Genomic DNA, 16,248 nt, shown 5'->3' on the forward strand with positions numbered 1-16,248 from the left:
TAATGAGGTTCTTAGGGAATTTCAGCAAGAGTGCGTCATTGTATACCTAGATGATATACTCATTCATTCTAGTGACATTGAGATTCATCACAAACAAGTCAGGAGGGTTTTGCACAAGCTTCTCCAGCATGGCTTGTACTGCAAGTTGGAGAAATGTAGCTTTGATCAAACCCAGGTAACCTTTCTCGGCTATGTGATCTCTGGGGAGGGATTTAAGATGGATCCGGATAAGCTCCAATCCATTCTAGAGTGGCCTTTACCCACAGGTCTTAAAGCCATACAGAGATTTATTGGTTTTTCCAATTATTATAGGCGCTTTATTAAGGGCTATTCTTCCATTATTGCACCTATCACTAACATGACCAAACAGGGGGCTGACACTAAGAATTGGACTACTGAAGCCCTCCTTGCGTTCAAGACTCTCAAGGAGCTTTTCGCTTCCGCTCCAATTTTAGTTCACCCTGACACTTCTCTGCCATTTTTGCTCGAGGTAGACGCATCAGAGACTGGTTTAGGTGCTGTTCTATCTCAAAGGTTGGGTGTTGATAAACCATTACATCCATGTGGATTTTTCTCTAAAAAATTGACCGGTACTGAAAGCAGGTATGACATTGGTGACAGAGAACTACTAGCGGTTATCAAGGCTTTGAAAGAATGGAGACATTTATTGGAAGGTACATTACATCCTGTTACCATCCTGACAGACCACAAAAACTTGTCCTATATCGGAGAGGCCAAGCGTCTGTCCTCCAGGCAGGCTCGTTGGTCGTTGTTTCTTACCCATTTCAATTACGTTCTGACTTACAGACCTGGGTCAAAGAATTCTAAAGCCGATGCGCTATCTCGCCAATATGAACCCTCTGCTTCAGTTGAACCACTTTTGTCTTCCATTGTACCCAAATGCAATATTATTGCTAATACCAGTCTCAAAATTCATTCCCCGCTACTTGACCAGATCTTGAAGTCACAACATCTAGCTCCCGGAAACACTCCTGAGGGAAGAAACTTTGTTCCTCCTGAACTTCAACTGGAGCTCTTACAATGTTTTCATGAAAGTAAAATAGCTGGTCATCCTGGTATTCGCAAGACGTACTCTCTGATATCCAAGGATTTCTGGTGGCCTTCACTTCGTAAGGATATTGAGGAGTTCGTCGCAGCTTGTGAGACTTGTGCCAAGACTAAACTATCTCATGCATCCCCATGTGGCCTGTTACACCCCTTGGACATTCCTGAGAAACCTTGGTCCTGTTTGTCCATTGACTTTATCGTTGATTTGCCTGCTTCCAAAAGACAGACTGTTATTCTCACGGTGGTGGATAGATTTACCAAGATGGCCCATTTCGTGCCATTAACTAAACTTCCGACTTCTCCTGAATTGGCGGAGATTTTTGCGAGAGAAGTTTTTCGTCTACATGGGATCCCTTCAGAGATTGTTTCTGATAGAGGTTCTCAATTTGTCTCACGTTTCTGGAGATCCTTTTGTTCTCAAATGGGCATCAAATTGAACTTTTCCTCTGCCTATCACCCTCAGTCTAACGGAGCTGCTGAACGTACTAATCAAAAGATCGAACAGTATCTGCGTTGCTTTGTTTCCGAACACCAGGACGATTGGGTCGGTCTGATTCCTTGGGCGGAGTTCGCACACAATAACCTTGTTTGCGATTCAACTCGCTCTAGCCCTTTCTTCATGAACTATGGCTTTCATCCTTCGATTTTTCCTTCGGTTTCCTCTTCTCAGGGGATACCGTCGGTTGATGATCATGTCGCCAACCTGAAGAAATTATGGGATCAGACTCGACAAATTCTATTACATAGTTCCTCGCTGTTCAAGAAACACGCTGACAAACATAGAAGAGCGGCTCCTGTTTTTGTTCCTGGGGATAGGGTATGGTTGAGTACTAAGAATATTCGTCTAAAAGTTCCGTCCATGAAATTTGCTCCTCGTTACATAGGTCCTTACAGGGTTCTCACTCGTATCAATCCGGTTGCGTATCGCCTTGCTCTGCCACCTGCCTTACGCATTCCTAACTCTTTTCATGTCTCCTTGTTGAAACCCCTCATTTGCAACAAATTCTCCTCTAAGGTCTCCTCGCCTCGCCCTGTTCAGGTGGAGGGTCGGGAGGAGTACGAGGTCAGCTCCATCATTGATTCCAGAATTTCAAGGGGAAAATTGCAATATCTGGTCAACTGGAGGGGATATGGTCCTGAGGAGAGGAGTTGGGTACCTCAGGAGGACGTTCATGCTTCTCGCCTTCGCAGAGCATTTCACCTTCGCTTCCCATCTCGCCCCGGTTCATTCCGCCCGGTGGGCGTATCTGAGAGGGGGGGTACTGTCAGGGTACCTGAGGCCTCTACCTCTAAGGGAGGTAGAGACTTGGTGGTGTATCCGTCCAGGCGAGCTGTTTCCTCCGTTCCTCGCGGTTCATCCAGTCACTTAAACACCGGCCGCGAGGAATCCACGTCCTTTTCTAGCAGGACGCTCAATACGTGACGTCATGACGCTAGCACGAGCAATCTGTCACTCAAGTGTCCGATATCCAATCGGTACTTGTCAGAGGCGTGATTTCCATCCAGAGCCAGGGTATTTAAGCTTACTCCTTACTTCAGCTCATTGCCCTGTCGTGGTTCTAGCTTGTCTAGTCACTCAGTGCTCTGGTATTCTAGTTTGCTCCATTGGTTTTGACTCGGCTCGTTGTACTACCCTGTTTCTCTGTTATCCCTTGACCCGGCTTGTCTCTCGCTTATCTGTCTTCTCGTTCCCTCGACCTCGGCTTGCCTCTGACTATTCTTTACTCTCGGTACGTTAGTCCGGCCATTCTAAGGCCCGGTATACGTACCTTTCCACTCTTTGTACTCTGCGTGTTGGATCCCTGTCCCGATCCTGACACTTAGGTCACCTTGTAGCTGTCCGTCTGGGGTGGAAGAACCATCCTGCGGCTTGCCACCAGTTGTAATGGCACCCCGGGTATAATACGGGGTTAATGCCGCCAAGGTTGTTCGTTTTCCCGAATCCAAAGTCAGCTACCAAACACTCCTAAGCGCCGAACAGGAATCATACGAATAATCCCCCCAAGCAGGAGACAAGGCTCTGTGTTGAGAATCAAGCAGGATCTGTTTAGTGGTGGCCACATGTCAGCCTTTTATGCAGGTCTTCCAGCCTTTTATGTCTCAGTCTTCTTTGTGGAAGACTGAGACATTTTCACAGTAACCAATCATATGCATTTACAGTATAAAAACACTCCCACACAAACAGTGCAACTCCTCTTCTCTATCCTGGAGATAAGTGGGTTAAGAGCCCTGACGTAACTCAATTACCTCCAGGTATAGAGAATATCCCCTGTAGCAGAGCTGCAATATGAAATCCCAATACCTCCGCTGGTTAAGAAAGTAATCCAAAGTAAAGCGCTGGAAAAGAAGGCAATATCCCAAATCCCCCCAGTAACCGGACGAAACACAGTTCTGGGAGTCAACTGAGGTTTTTATTCACAAGCTCCAGTATTTATGTGGTTCCCCATGCAAGGGGTTTCCTTATTACAGGGGTATTACAGTAGTGGACTACATGGGGAACTAAATTTACAGAGCATTTCTCCCACCATGCACTGCTGTACGAAAGGGATACTCCCACTAGAATATCCTGTTATCCCTCCGTACAGCAGAACCGGATTTTAACATAAAAATATATAACTTTGACTTTATTTGTGTGATATTAATAAATGACCGTTCGGTAGATAGCCGGGGTCTGAACGCATACTTCGTGCGAGTACCGCTCAGATCCCAGCATAAATACCCAGCATAAATAACGGCGCACAAAAACACAATTTCCATTAAATTCTCCTCAAAGTACCGAACACCGGTTGGGGAACCCAATACTAAAAGTCCAGCGGTGTTCGCGCCGCCGAGTAGCCGATTTTAGTTCCAGGCGATCGACGACCTAACACCGCTGGGCTAACAAAGGATCCAAGATGGCCAACCGCCGTGTGGTCGGTAGTCGAACGACGGCCACCCAGGAAAGTACTTAACAACCGATTGCAACAATGTTGCAATCCGTTAATTGGAGCCACACGGCCCTTTGTGTGTGGGCTCTTGTTCGGTACTTGATTCATTTCACGAACAGCAGGTAAAGTTGCTGTTCGTGAAACGACCATATGAAACCTAGCGGCTTTCGGCTGCTAGCATACGGATGCTCTATATTATAACATTACTGGCATACATTTAAACATAGCATTTCAGCGGCTTCCTACAGACAACCATTAAAGACACAGCATTTTACAATAACGGAAAAAACACATAAAAATAAATGTTTTTTTTACCGAACGGAACCTCCATGTTCGAAGTTGAATCTGAGTGCTCAATATAACCGAACAGTGCTCAGATCCCATACATACAGTCAAACAGCCATGGAGCTGAAAGTGTGTTCATTGTGCGTTCAGCAGAAAGAATGGGCTCCATAGATTTAGCTATCTGGGACAGTTCAGTTCGTGGATTGTCAATATACCGAACGGCATGGCGTTCGTATTAACTGGAACGATGAGATGGATGGTTGGTGATCTCAGCAGTGTTCGTGGGAAACAGTGTCCAAAATTAGTTCCGTGTGGTTGTCGACGAATACCGCAGGGTGTTCGACTGTTTAAGATGGCCACCGCCACGTGTTCGTTCATATGAACGACCATCACCCAGCTGACCGTTCGGGAGTTGGAAGTGGCTGCGGTTGAAACCTGCGGTTGAAACCAGGATCCACCTAATATAAGTATACACTTGTTTATTATTCATTTTCTGTTGCACCTCCCTAAACCTATTTTGCTGTTTCTTATGTATGTTCATTGTGCTATTTTGGTGATTCTGTAGCACTTGGGAGTAGTTGCATCTCTTACCAATAGCGCCAATCCACCCATCTATTTTTCCTGGTTCTCCAGGAATTATAGTTCTGTTTTTTTTCCTACATGTTTTATGTAGTAATTGTAACACTGTGTAATTTTATGTCTTTTTTCCTAACATGTGGCTAATGGAGTTTTGCCTCTGTCCTTGGAGATAATTGGATTACTTCCCAATTATCTCCAGGATAGAGAGGAGGGATTACAATGTGCATGTGGGAGTGGTTAAGGTTAAACTGTCCTGATTGGTTACTGTCCAGTTTGTCCCCCTGTGTCCCACCAGGTCCCCTATGGGAGTGTGCACCTGGTGGGAAACCTGCATAAATACCGGGCAGGTAGCCCAGATTAAACAGATCACTGCTTGGCCCTCAACACGGAGCCTTGTCTCGTTCTTGGGGGGGGGGGGGAGGGGATTTATTGTATGCTGCTACAGTTTGATTGCCAGGAGTGTAAACCTATTTCGTATGTTTGGCTGGTTCCGGTTCGGGAGTTTGAAGAATTTGTGTGGTTTCCAGTTCGGGAGATTGGTGTATGGAGTAGCTGCCTGTGTATCTGGAAGGGAATATCCTCTAAATGGCGTTTAACCCCTTTTAACCCCTTTTATGCCGGGAGTGCCACAGATAGATAGATAGATATACAAACCGATTGACATATATAGAAATAGATGGATAGAAATAAATAGATCGATAGAAATATATAGCTAGAAATAGATATACTGTAGATGGAAATAGATAGTGGTAGATAGATAGATATAGAAACAGATAGATATAGATAGAAATAGGTGGATAGATGGATATATATAGATAGAAATAGATAGTTATAGATAGAAATATATATATATAGATAGATAGATAGAGATAGTGTGACGAAAGCAACTTTGCCACTGTTTTTTGGAGGGGCCTGTTTGCCAACCTCCTACCCTGGGACTATGGGCCCTGTGATAACCCATGTTTAAAAGTACTGTTTCTGCCCCTTGGACTTTTAACTGGAACAGATTCAAACATGTGGTGGCGGCCATCCTAATTTGTGGGTATATGTTGTATTTTGGGGTACTTTTTGAGGTTTGTAAAAATGTTTGTTTTTTCTGATTAGAACTAATTGAGTTAGCCCATTGTATTTGTTAATTGTATCACAGGCAGAGGGCAGGGATACAGTAAGAAACTCAATTATCTCCCAAGCAGAGGGGAGGGAATCTGTGAGATGTAACCGTTATCTGGTTGGTTAATATCTAATTGTCTGTGGGCGTCTCCCTTGCAGGGGAACACTGCATAAAAGCAGAGTACCTGCCATTAAACATCAGTTCTACTTCACCCTCAATCTAGAGTCCTGTCTCTTATTGGGGGAATTGCTATATCACTACAAGGGATTGCTATGCTCTGCATGCTCCCTTGGATAATCACTTCTAAGCTCTTCAAGAGCTTGTTCCTGCTTCACTCTCTTGGAGGAGAGGTTCACCCACTGGAACCTGGAGCCTTGTCGTAGGTCCAGGGTGGGTAGGAGACGGCGAGACCCCAACCAAGCTGCGGCGGTTTGTGGTGTCTGCGGAGCACTTGGAGCCCTCTGTAAGCGCTAGGAGCATCCTTCAACAGAGGTACCCAGTCAGGGTTCCAGGTGATTTGTTACACATAGATCCTGTAGAATTGTGTCAGCACATAGCTGCTTGCGAGTGAAAGCTAGTGGAGAATGATCACTGTATGGATCAGTTTGCCCAGGCTTTCAGTACGCTCCTTACTCAAACAGCGCATCTGCAACCTGCAGCTTCTCCAACTGTAGTACATAAGGTACCTACTATCTCCCTATCTCCTCCCTTGCATTTCGATGGTAATATTCAAGAATGCCGGGGATTCATTAACCAAATTGAGTATCATTTTGAGACCTCACCGGGATCTTTTCCCACTAACAGAGCTAAAATTGGTTACCTGATGAACCAACTTAAAGGTAAAGCTTTAGCTTGGGGCAATCCATTATGGGAGAGTAGTAGGAGCATTGCACAAAATTACCAGGAATAACTTGCGGAATTTAAACTTACATTTGAACCATTAGGCAGGGAGGATGACACCTCCCCTGCCCTAATGCATATTAGACAAGGGAACCGGTCTATCTCGGAGTATGCCATAGAATTCCGCACCTTGGCTTCCGATGTAGACTGTGCTGCCCCACCCTTCCCCCTGCCCCACCTTCTAAATACACACACACATTCACTGACAGACACGCATACACTAGCTAACAGACATACACACTCACTAGCAGACACATACAGTCACCAGCAGACACACACATTCGCTAACAGACATGCATACACTCTCACTAACAGACACACACATAGTAACACGCTCCCTAACAGACACACTCCCTGACATACACACACTCACTAACAGACACACACAAACACACAAACTCAATGAGTTTATTACATTTATTATGCTAATTGATAATAGACTCAGAACCAAAAATAAAACCATTAGCACCTCATGTCTCCAGCCCGGTTGTTCCCGACCTCTCTATACAGTCAGAACCCGAACCTATGCAGTAGACCAGTGATGGCGAACCTATGGCACGCGTGCCACAGGTGGCACGCCGGGCCCTCTCTGTGGGCACGCGGCCATAGCTTTGCCATCACTGCAGAGTAGGCACCTGCCTGCCCAAAACGGCAGGCGCCTACTCTGCTTCCGTGTCGGCAGGACCGGAAGCAGGGGGGAGGGATTGAGGAAGCAGCTCTCCCGTCCTCCCGCGAGCTGTGTGGAGCGTTGCCGCGCGTTACCATGGCAACGCTCCACACAGCATCGCGCGGGAGGACAGGAGAGCTGCAGGACCTGTCCTCCTGTCCTGCATACAACCACCGGACCACCAGGGATGGCTGTGTCCCCCCCCTCCCCTTCACCAAAGGTAACAAGAAGGGAAGGGGGGGGAATACTGATTTAATAACTTACCCCTACTCCCAGCACCCCTACTCCCCCTACTCCCAGCACTCCTACTCCCCCTACTCCCAGCACCCCTACTCCCCCTACTCCCAGCACCCCTACTCCCCCTACTCCCAGCACCCCTACTCCCCCTACTCCCAGCACCCCTACTCCTCCTACTCCCAGCACCCCTACTCCTTCTACTCCCACTACCCCCAGCACCCCTACTCCCCCTACTCCCAGCACCCCTACTCCCCCTACTCCCAGCACCCCTACTCCTCCTACTCCCAGCACCCCTACTCCTTCTACTCCCACTACCCCCAGCACCCCTACTCCTTCTACTCCCACTACCCCCAGCACCCCTACTCCCACTACCCCCAGCACCCCTACTCCCCCTACTCCCAGCACCCCTACTCCCCCTACTCCCAGCACCCCTACTCCCCCTACTCCCAGCACCCCTACTCCTTCTACTCCCACTACCCCCAGCACCCCTACTCCTTCTACTCCCACTACCCCCAGCACCCCTACTCCCACTACCCCCAGCACCCCTACTCCCCCTACTCCCAGCACCCCTACTCCCCCTACTCCCAGCACCCCTACTCCCCCTACTCCCAGCACCCCTACTCCTTCTACTCCCACTACCCCCAGCACCCCTACTCCTTCTACTCCCACTACCCCCAGCACCCCTACTCCCCCTACTCCCAGCACCCCTACTCCCCCTACTCCCAGCACCCCTACTCCCACTACCCACAGCACCCCTACTCCCACTACCCACAGCACCCCTACTCCTTCTACTACCCCTACCCCCAGCACCCCTACTCCCACTACCCACAGCACCCCTACCCCCAGCACCCTTAGCCCCTGCACCCCTACCCCCCTTACCCACAGCACCCCTACCCCCCGCACCCCTACCCCCACTCCCCCTACCCCCACTCCCCCCAGCACCCCTACTCCCAGCACCCCTACCCCCAGCACCCCTACCCCCAGCACCCCTACTCCCACTACCCACAGCACCCCTACTCCTTCTACTACCCCTACCCCCAGCACCCCTACTCCCACTACCCACAGCACCCCTACCCCCAGCACCCTTAGCCCCTGCACCCCTACCCCCCTTACCCACAGCACCCCTACCCCCCGCACCCACAGCACCCCTACCCCCTGCACCCCTACCCCCACTCCCCCTACCCCCACTCCCCCCAGCACCCCTACTCCCAGCACCCCTACCCCCAGCACCCCTACCCCCACTACCCCCAGCACCCCTACTCCCACTACCCCCAGCACCCCTACTCCCACTACCCCCAGCACCCCTACTCCCAGCACCCCTACTCCCAGCACCCCTACTCCCCCACTCCCACTACCCCCAGCACCACTACCCCCGCACCCACAGCACCCCTACCCCCTTACCCCCAGCACCCCTACTCCCAGCACCCCTACCCCCAGCACCCACAGCACCCCTATCCCCCTACACACAGCACCCCTACCCCCCTACACACAGCACCCCTACCCACAGCAGCCCTGCACACAGCACCCCTACCCCCCCCCACACAGCACCCCTACCCCCAGCACCCCTACCCCCGCACCCACAGCACCCCTACACACAGCACCCCTACCCCCCTACACACAGCACCCCTACCCCCCCACACAGCACCCCTACCCCCAGCACCCCTACCCCCGCACCCACAGCACCCCTAAACACAGCACCCCTACTCCTTCTACTCCCACTACCCCCAGCACCCCTACTCCTTCTACTCCCACTACCCCCAGCACCCCTACTCCCACTACCCCCAGCACCCCTACTCCCCCTACTCCCAGCACCCCTACTCCCCCTACTCCCAGCACCCCTACTCCCCCTACTCCCAGCACCCCTACTCCTTCTACTCCCACTACCCCCAGCACCCCTACTCCTTCTACTCCCACTACCCCCAGCACCCCTACTCCCCCTACTCCCAGCACCCCTACTCCCACTACCCACAGCACCCCTACTCCCACTACCCACAGCACCCCTACTCCTTCTACTACCCCTACCCCCAGCACCCCTACTCCCACTACCCACAGCACCCCTACCCCCAGCACCCTTAGCCCCTGCACACCTACCCCCCGCACCCACAGCACCCCTACCCCCCGCACCCCTACCCCCACTCCCCCTACCCCCACTCCCCCCAGCACCCCTACTCCCAGCACCCCTACCCCCAGCACCCCTACCCCCAGCACCCCTACTCCCACTACCCACAGCACCCCTACTCCTTCTACTACCCCTACCCCCAGCACCCCTACTCCCACTACCCACAGCACCCCTACCCCCAGCACCCTTAGCCCCTGCACCCCTACCCCCCTTACCCACAGCACCCCTACCCCCCGCACCCACAGCACCCCTACCCCCCGCACCCCTACCCCCACTCCCCCTACCCCCACTCCCCCCAGCACCCCTACTCCCAGCACCCCTACCCCCAGCACCCCTACCCCTACTACCCCCAGCACCCCTACTCCCACTACCCCCAGCACCCCTACTCCCACTACCCCCAGCACCCCTACTCCCAGCACCCCTACTCCCAGCACCCCTACTCCCCCACTCCCACTACCCCCAGCACCACTACCCCCGCACCCACAGCACCCCTACCCCCTTACCCCCAGCACCCCTACTCCCAGCACCCCTACCCCCAGCACCCACAGCACCCCTATCCCCCTACACACAGCACCCCTACCCCCCTACACACAGCACCCCTACCCACAGCAGCCCTGCACACAGCACCCCTACCCCCCCCCCACACAGCACCCCTACCCCCAGCACCCCGCACCCACAGCACCCCTACACACAGCACCCCTACCCCCCTACACACAGCACCCCTACCCCCCCCACACAGCACCCCTACCCCCAGCACCCCTACCCCCGCACCCACAGCACCCCTACACACAGCACCCCTACCCCCTACACACAGGACCCCTACCCACAGCAGCCCTGCACACAGCACCCCTACCCCCCCCCACACAGCACCCCTACCCCCCACAAACAGCACCCCTACTCCCACTACCCACAGCACCCCTACCCCCAGCACCCCTACCCCCGCACCCACAGCACCCCTACCCCCCTACACACAGCACCCCTACCCCCCTACACACAGGACCCCTACCCACAGCAGCCCTGCACACAGCACCCCTACCCCCCCCCCAACACACAGCACCCCTACCCCCCCCCCCCCCACACAGCACCCCTACCCCCCACACAGCACCCCTACCCCCCACACTCACAGCAACCCTACCCCCCCACACTCACAGCAACCCTACCCCCCCACACTCACAGCAACCCTACCCCCCCACACTCACAGCAACCCTACCCCCCCACACTCACAGCACCCTTTCCCCCCCCCCACACTCACAGCACCCTTTCCCCCCCACACTCACAGCACCCTTTCCCCCCCCACACTCACAGCACCCTTTCCCCCCACACACTCACAGCACCCTTTCCCCCAAACACACACAGCACCCTTTCCCCCAAACACACACAGCACCCTTTCCCCCAAACACACACAGCACCCTACCCCCCCACACAAAGCACCCTACCCCCCCCACACAAAGCACCCTACCCCCCCACACAAAGCACCCCACACACTGCACCCCACCCCCCACACAACATTACACACAGACACATACACTGCACCCCTCAATGCAGTATATGTGTGTGTGTTCAGCAGTCTTTATGTATTCAGCAGTGTGTGTGTGTGTGTGTATTCAGCAGACTGCGTATTCAGCAGACTGCGTGCGTGTATTCAGCAGACTGCGTATTCAGCAGACTGCGTGCGTGTATTCAGCAGACTGCGTATTCAGCAGACTGCGTGCGTGTATTCAGCAGACTGCGTATTCAGCAGACTGCGTGCGTGTATTCAGCAGACTGCGTACTCAGCAGTGTGCGTGTATTTAGCGGACTGTGTGTATTTAGTAGTCTGTCTGTGTCTCGGTGTGTGTATGTATTAAGCAGTTGGTGTGTGAATGTGTTCAGCAGTCTGTGTGTATGTATTGCATTTGTTGGAGATACTAATATAAGCTTAATTTATATCATTATTTAACATTTTTATAATTTAACTCTCTGTTTTGTTCTTCTTTTAAAACAAAAGTTGTTAACTGTACGAGTAGTTTTTTTCTAAACGTAAACCTCAGTATTCAGGTTTAATTGCCATGTTGGCACTTTGAGGGAAAAAAAAGTTGGCATGTATTGCGGTTTGGGCACTCGGGCTCAAAAAGGTTCGCTATCACTGCAGTAGACTGTCCGAGGCAGAAAGACAACATAGGAGAAGAGAGGCTCCATGCATATACTGTGGTAAAAAAGGACATATGAGGAGTACGTCCGGAAAACTACCGCACCTAAGAACCTTGATATTACGATCATAGTTGACAAAAATAACTTTTCATGCAGGGCCCTGATGGAAAATTTTATTGATGTTCATTGTAACGGATCGCCTGGCACCCCGACTGAGTACCTCCGTTAATGGATGCTCCTAGTGCTTCCTGAGGACTCCAAGCACTCTGGCAGACACCACAATCACCGAATCCGAGAAACCTTTAAATTCTCCCAAGCATATGAATGCTGTAGACCATTGAATAGGAACCATACGAATAGGCTTGTACTCCTAGCAGTCAACTGGAACAGCATGCAATAAATCCAATAGTGAGACGACACATCACTTTGAGGGTAAAACAGGAACTCTGGACTGGCTCATCCAGCCTGGCTTTTATTACAATAATCCACATACAGGCCACACCCAGGGGGAGGCATAAAATAACCAATCACATACATGGTTCAGCCCACACATCCCCTCCCCTCAGATAACATTAAACCCAATTATCCGGTACACTTTTCCAGCCAAGTTCTGGATGTACCCCAAAAACAGGGGGTACACCTTTAAATCCAGCATCGCTGGATAGCCCTTATTCAGGGGGACAACATATCCATATTCAAGTCATTCGGATGAACAGTTCGGGAGATATGCGGTTCCAAAGATTTGACCGACCGCATGGGTAAAGTATCCGAAAACAGTTCCATGCATTTTGGCCCTGCGGTCAGTCACAAACAAGGGAATGAAAACAGACGAATTGCCTGTGTTATAGAGCCTGGAGAGGGTTTGAATGAATTCCCTTGTTTGTGGGGTTCTTTCTACCGAACGGCGGGTCATTCGGTAGTTTCTATACGAATTTCTGGAAGTATGGAGGTCTCAGCGGTGTTTGCCTAGTCAAGTGTCCGATTTTAGTTCCAGACACTCGATGGCAAAACACCGCTGTTCGGTAGTTTAAGATGGCCGCCGCCACGTGTTTGTTTCCCGAATGGCGGCCACCCAGAGGACAAAGAATACATTACACTGATTGCCAATTACCCGTTTGCAACATTGTTGCAAACTGTAATTGGAGGCACACTTATTCCTGGGTGGTCTGTTCGGTAGTTTCACTCAATATAATGAATGGAGTGATTCTACCGAACAATCAGCTGAATGCTGCATACATATCCCAGGTTAAACTCAACACATAAATACATATGTAATATTAAAGGCAGTATACTGGAATATGCTCCACAGTCTTAAAGGGACAGTAGTCCCAAAAGTCCCAATATGTCCATCGCTGATTTTAAAGGGCCAGTAGCAGCAATATAAAGTACAATATGCCCCAAATAACCCAGGGGCCATAGTCAGCAGGTAGGAGGCTAGCAAACAGGCTTCTCCAGGGCCCAGTGGCGAGGTTGGTTTCGCCACATTCATGTTGTTAAAAAGAATGCTATACCTATCAAGGAGAGAATATCACCTCTTGCCGTTGAGGCTATTGACAGGAGACCACTCTCTCAACCCTTAATTGCCCATGAAACCTTGCCCATTAGAATGTCTATTGGTGCCTTACATAAGGAAGATATAATATTCCAAGTTATTGCATCTCCTTCTTGCCCTATCATATTAGGCTTTCCTTGGCTTAGTAAGCACAACTGTCATATCGACTGGGCTAATGGGGAAATATTGGAATGGGGAAAGGATTGCAATGGGAAGTGTATGTTACACCTCACCAAGAGAGTGGGTACCATTAAATTACCCACTCCTACACCTCAAACTCCCAAAGTTCCCATACAATACCGGGAGGTTAAGGAAGTATTTAGTAAGCGTTAGTCCAATATCTTACCTCCTCACAGGTGATATGACTGCTCCATAAATCTGTTACCCGGCGCTATGCCACCTAAAGGGGCAGTATTTGCCTTATCAACACAGGAGAGTTAAATAATGGAAGAATATATCAAAGACTCACTAAACAAGGGTCATATACAGAAATTATCCTCATCTGTTGGTGCAGGCTTCTTTTTTTTGTAGAAAAGAAACATGGAGAATTACGTCCATGCATTGACTACAGAGCATTAAATAAGATTACTGTTAAGAATGCCTATCCTATTCCTCTCATTTACGAATTGTTTGATAGACTCCAGGGTGCTAAGACTGGTAAGTATCAAGGAAAATCGTGAGTGGAAAATGGCATTTAACACTAGATGTGGGCACTATGAGTATCTTGTTATGCCTTTTGGGCTATGCAATGCACCGGCCGTATTCCAGGATTTTATTAATGATGTACTCAGGGATTATGTCTATTAATTTGTCCTGGTTTATTTGGATAATATCCTTATTTATTCCCCTGACCTTCAAACCCACCACAAACAGGTCAAACAACTATTGCAGACATTACTGGAAAACAATCTTTATTGTAAATTGGAAAAATGCTTGTTCGATCAGACTGAAGTACAGTTTTTGGGGTATAACATTTCTGCCTCTGGTTTTCAGATGGACCCTAAGAAACTAGAGGCTGTTATACAGTGGCCAGTACCTAGCAGACTAAAAGCCATCCAAATATTTATTGGGTTTGTGAACTATTACAGAAGATTTATCAAGGGGTTTGCTTCTGTAATAGCCCCCATCACCAATATGACACATAAGGGGGCTAGTAGTACGGTATGGTCTAAGGAAGCTAGAGAGGCTTTTGAACTTCTTAAACAAAGGTTTACTTCTGCCAACATACTAAGACACCCTGACACCAGCAAACCCTTCATATTGGAAGTCGATGCCTCCGAAACTGGGGTAGGGGAGGTCCTTTCTCAAGGGGACAGTCAGGACATCCTTGTGGTTACTTTTCCAGAAAGCTGTCTCCCGCTGAGCGCAATTATGATATTGGCAACAGAGAATTGTTGGCCATTGTCCTAGCACTTAAAGAGTGGCAACATATTTTGGAAGGTTCCAAGGATCCCCTTTTGATCATTACGGACCATAAGAATTTGGCTTATATAGGGGATGCTAAATAATGCTATCTTCTAGACAGGCTAGACGGTCTTTGTTTCTGTCTCACTTTAACTTTTAACTTACAGACCTGGTCGTTTTAACTTATAACTTACAGACCTGGTCCCAAAAATGTGAAGGCTGATGCCTTGTCTGGACAGTTTGATACTGAGTCTTTACAGGAACATGAGACATCCCCTATCGTGCCTCCTGAATGTATCATCACTTCTACTTCTTTCACTGTCTTCGCCCCTGCTTGGTGCTATAATGGAGGCTCAGTCTCAGGCACCATGCAATAAACCACTGGACAAATTGTTTGTTCCATTAGGTGAAAGAAAGAATGTGCTGAGGGTGTTCCATGACAATGTGACTGCTGGACACCCAGGTATCAATAAATCCATAACTGCGATCACGAGATCATTTTGGTGGGATTCCCTTAAAAACGATGTGAAGGACTATGTGCAGGCTTCAGTATGTGCTGTTTCTAAGGTCCCTCATAAGCTTCCTTGTGGTTTGTTGCAACCACTTCCTGTACCTAGTGTTCCATGGTCCCACTTGTCAATGGACTTCATCGTTGAACTTCCAGGTTCCAATGGCTATACCTCCATTTCTTATGGTGGTTGACAGTTTCTCCAAGATGGCTCATTTTATTCCACTTAAGAAATTGCCATCCTCTCAAGACCTGGTTCTTATCTTTATACGTGAGATTGTCCGACTACATGGTATTCCTCACAATATTGTGTCTGATAGGGGCTCTCAGTTTGTGTCTCGGTTTTGGAGGGCGTTCATTAAGCAGTTGGGCATTGAATTGTCTTTTTCTTCCGCTTACCATCCCCAAACTAATGGCACGACTGAGAGGGCTAACCAGTCATTAGAGTTATATCCTGCGTTGTTTTGTAAATAGCACTCAAGATAATTGGTCTGAATTACTACTGTAGCGGTTACCCTGTATAGCAGAGGGGTTTCAACCGCTGGAGGGTGTCCTTTTCTCGATCAGTGAGGAGGATTCTCAGCACCCAGTTTTGTTCCAAGTAAAGAAGCTCTTACAAGAGCTAGTGTGAATAGCTGTATAGCGATTACCCCCAATAAGAGACATGACTCTAGATTGAGGGTGAAGTAGAACTGATGTTTAATGGCAGGTACTCTGCTTTTATGCAATGCTCCCCTGCAAGGGAGATGCCCACAGGCAAT

Source organism: Pelobates fuscus, chromosome 1 (genome assembly GCF_036172605.1).
Source record: "Pelobates fuscus isolate aPelFus1 chromosome 1, aPelFus1.pri, whole genome shotgun sequence".
NCBI classification, from domain to species: domain Eukaryota; kingdom Metazoa; phylum Chordata; class Amphibia; order Anura; family Pelobatidae; genus Pelobates; species Pelobates fuscus.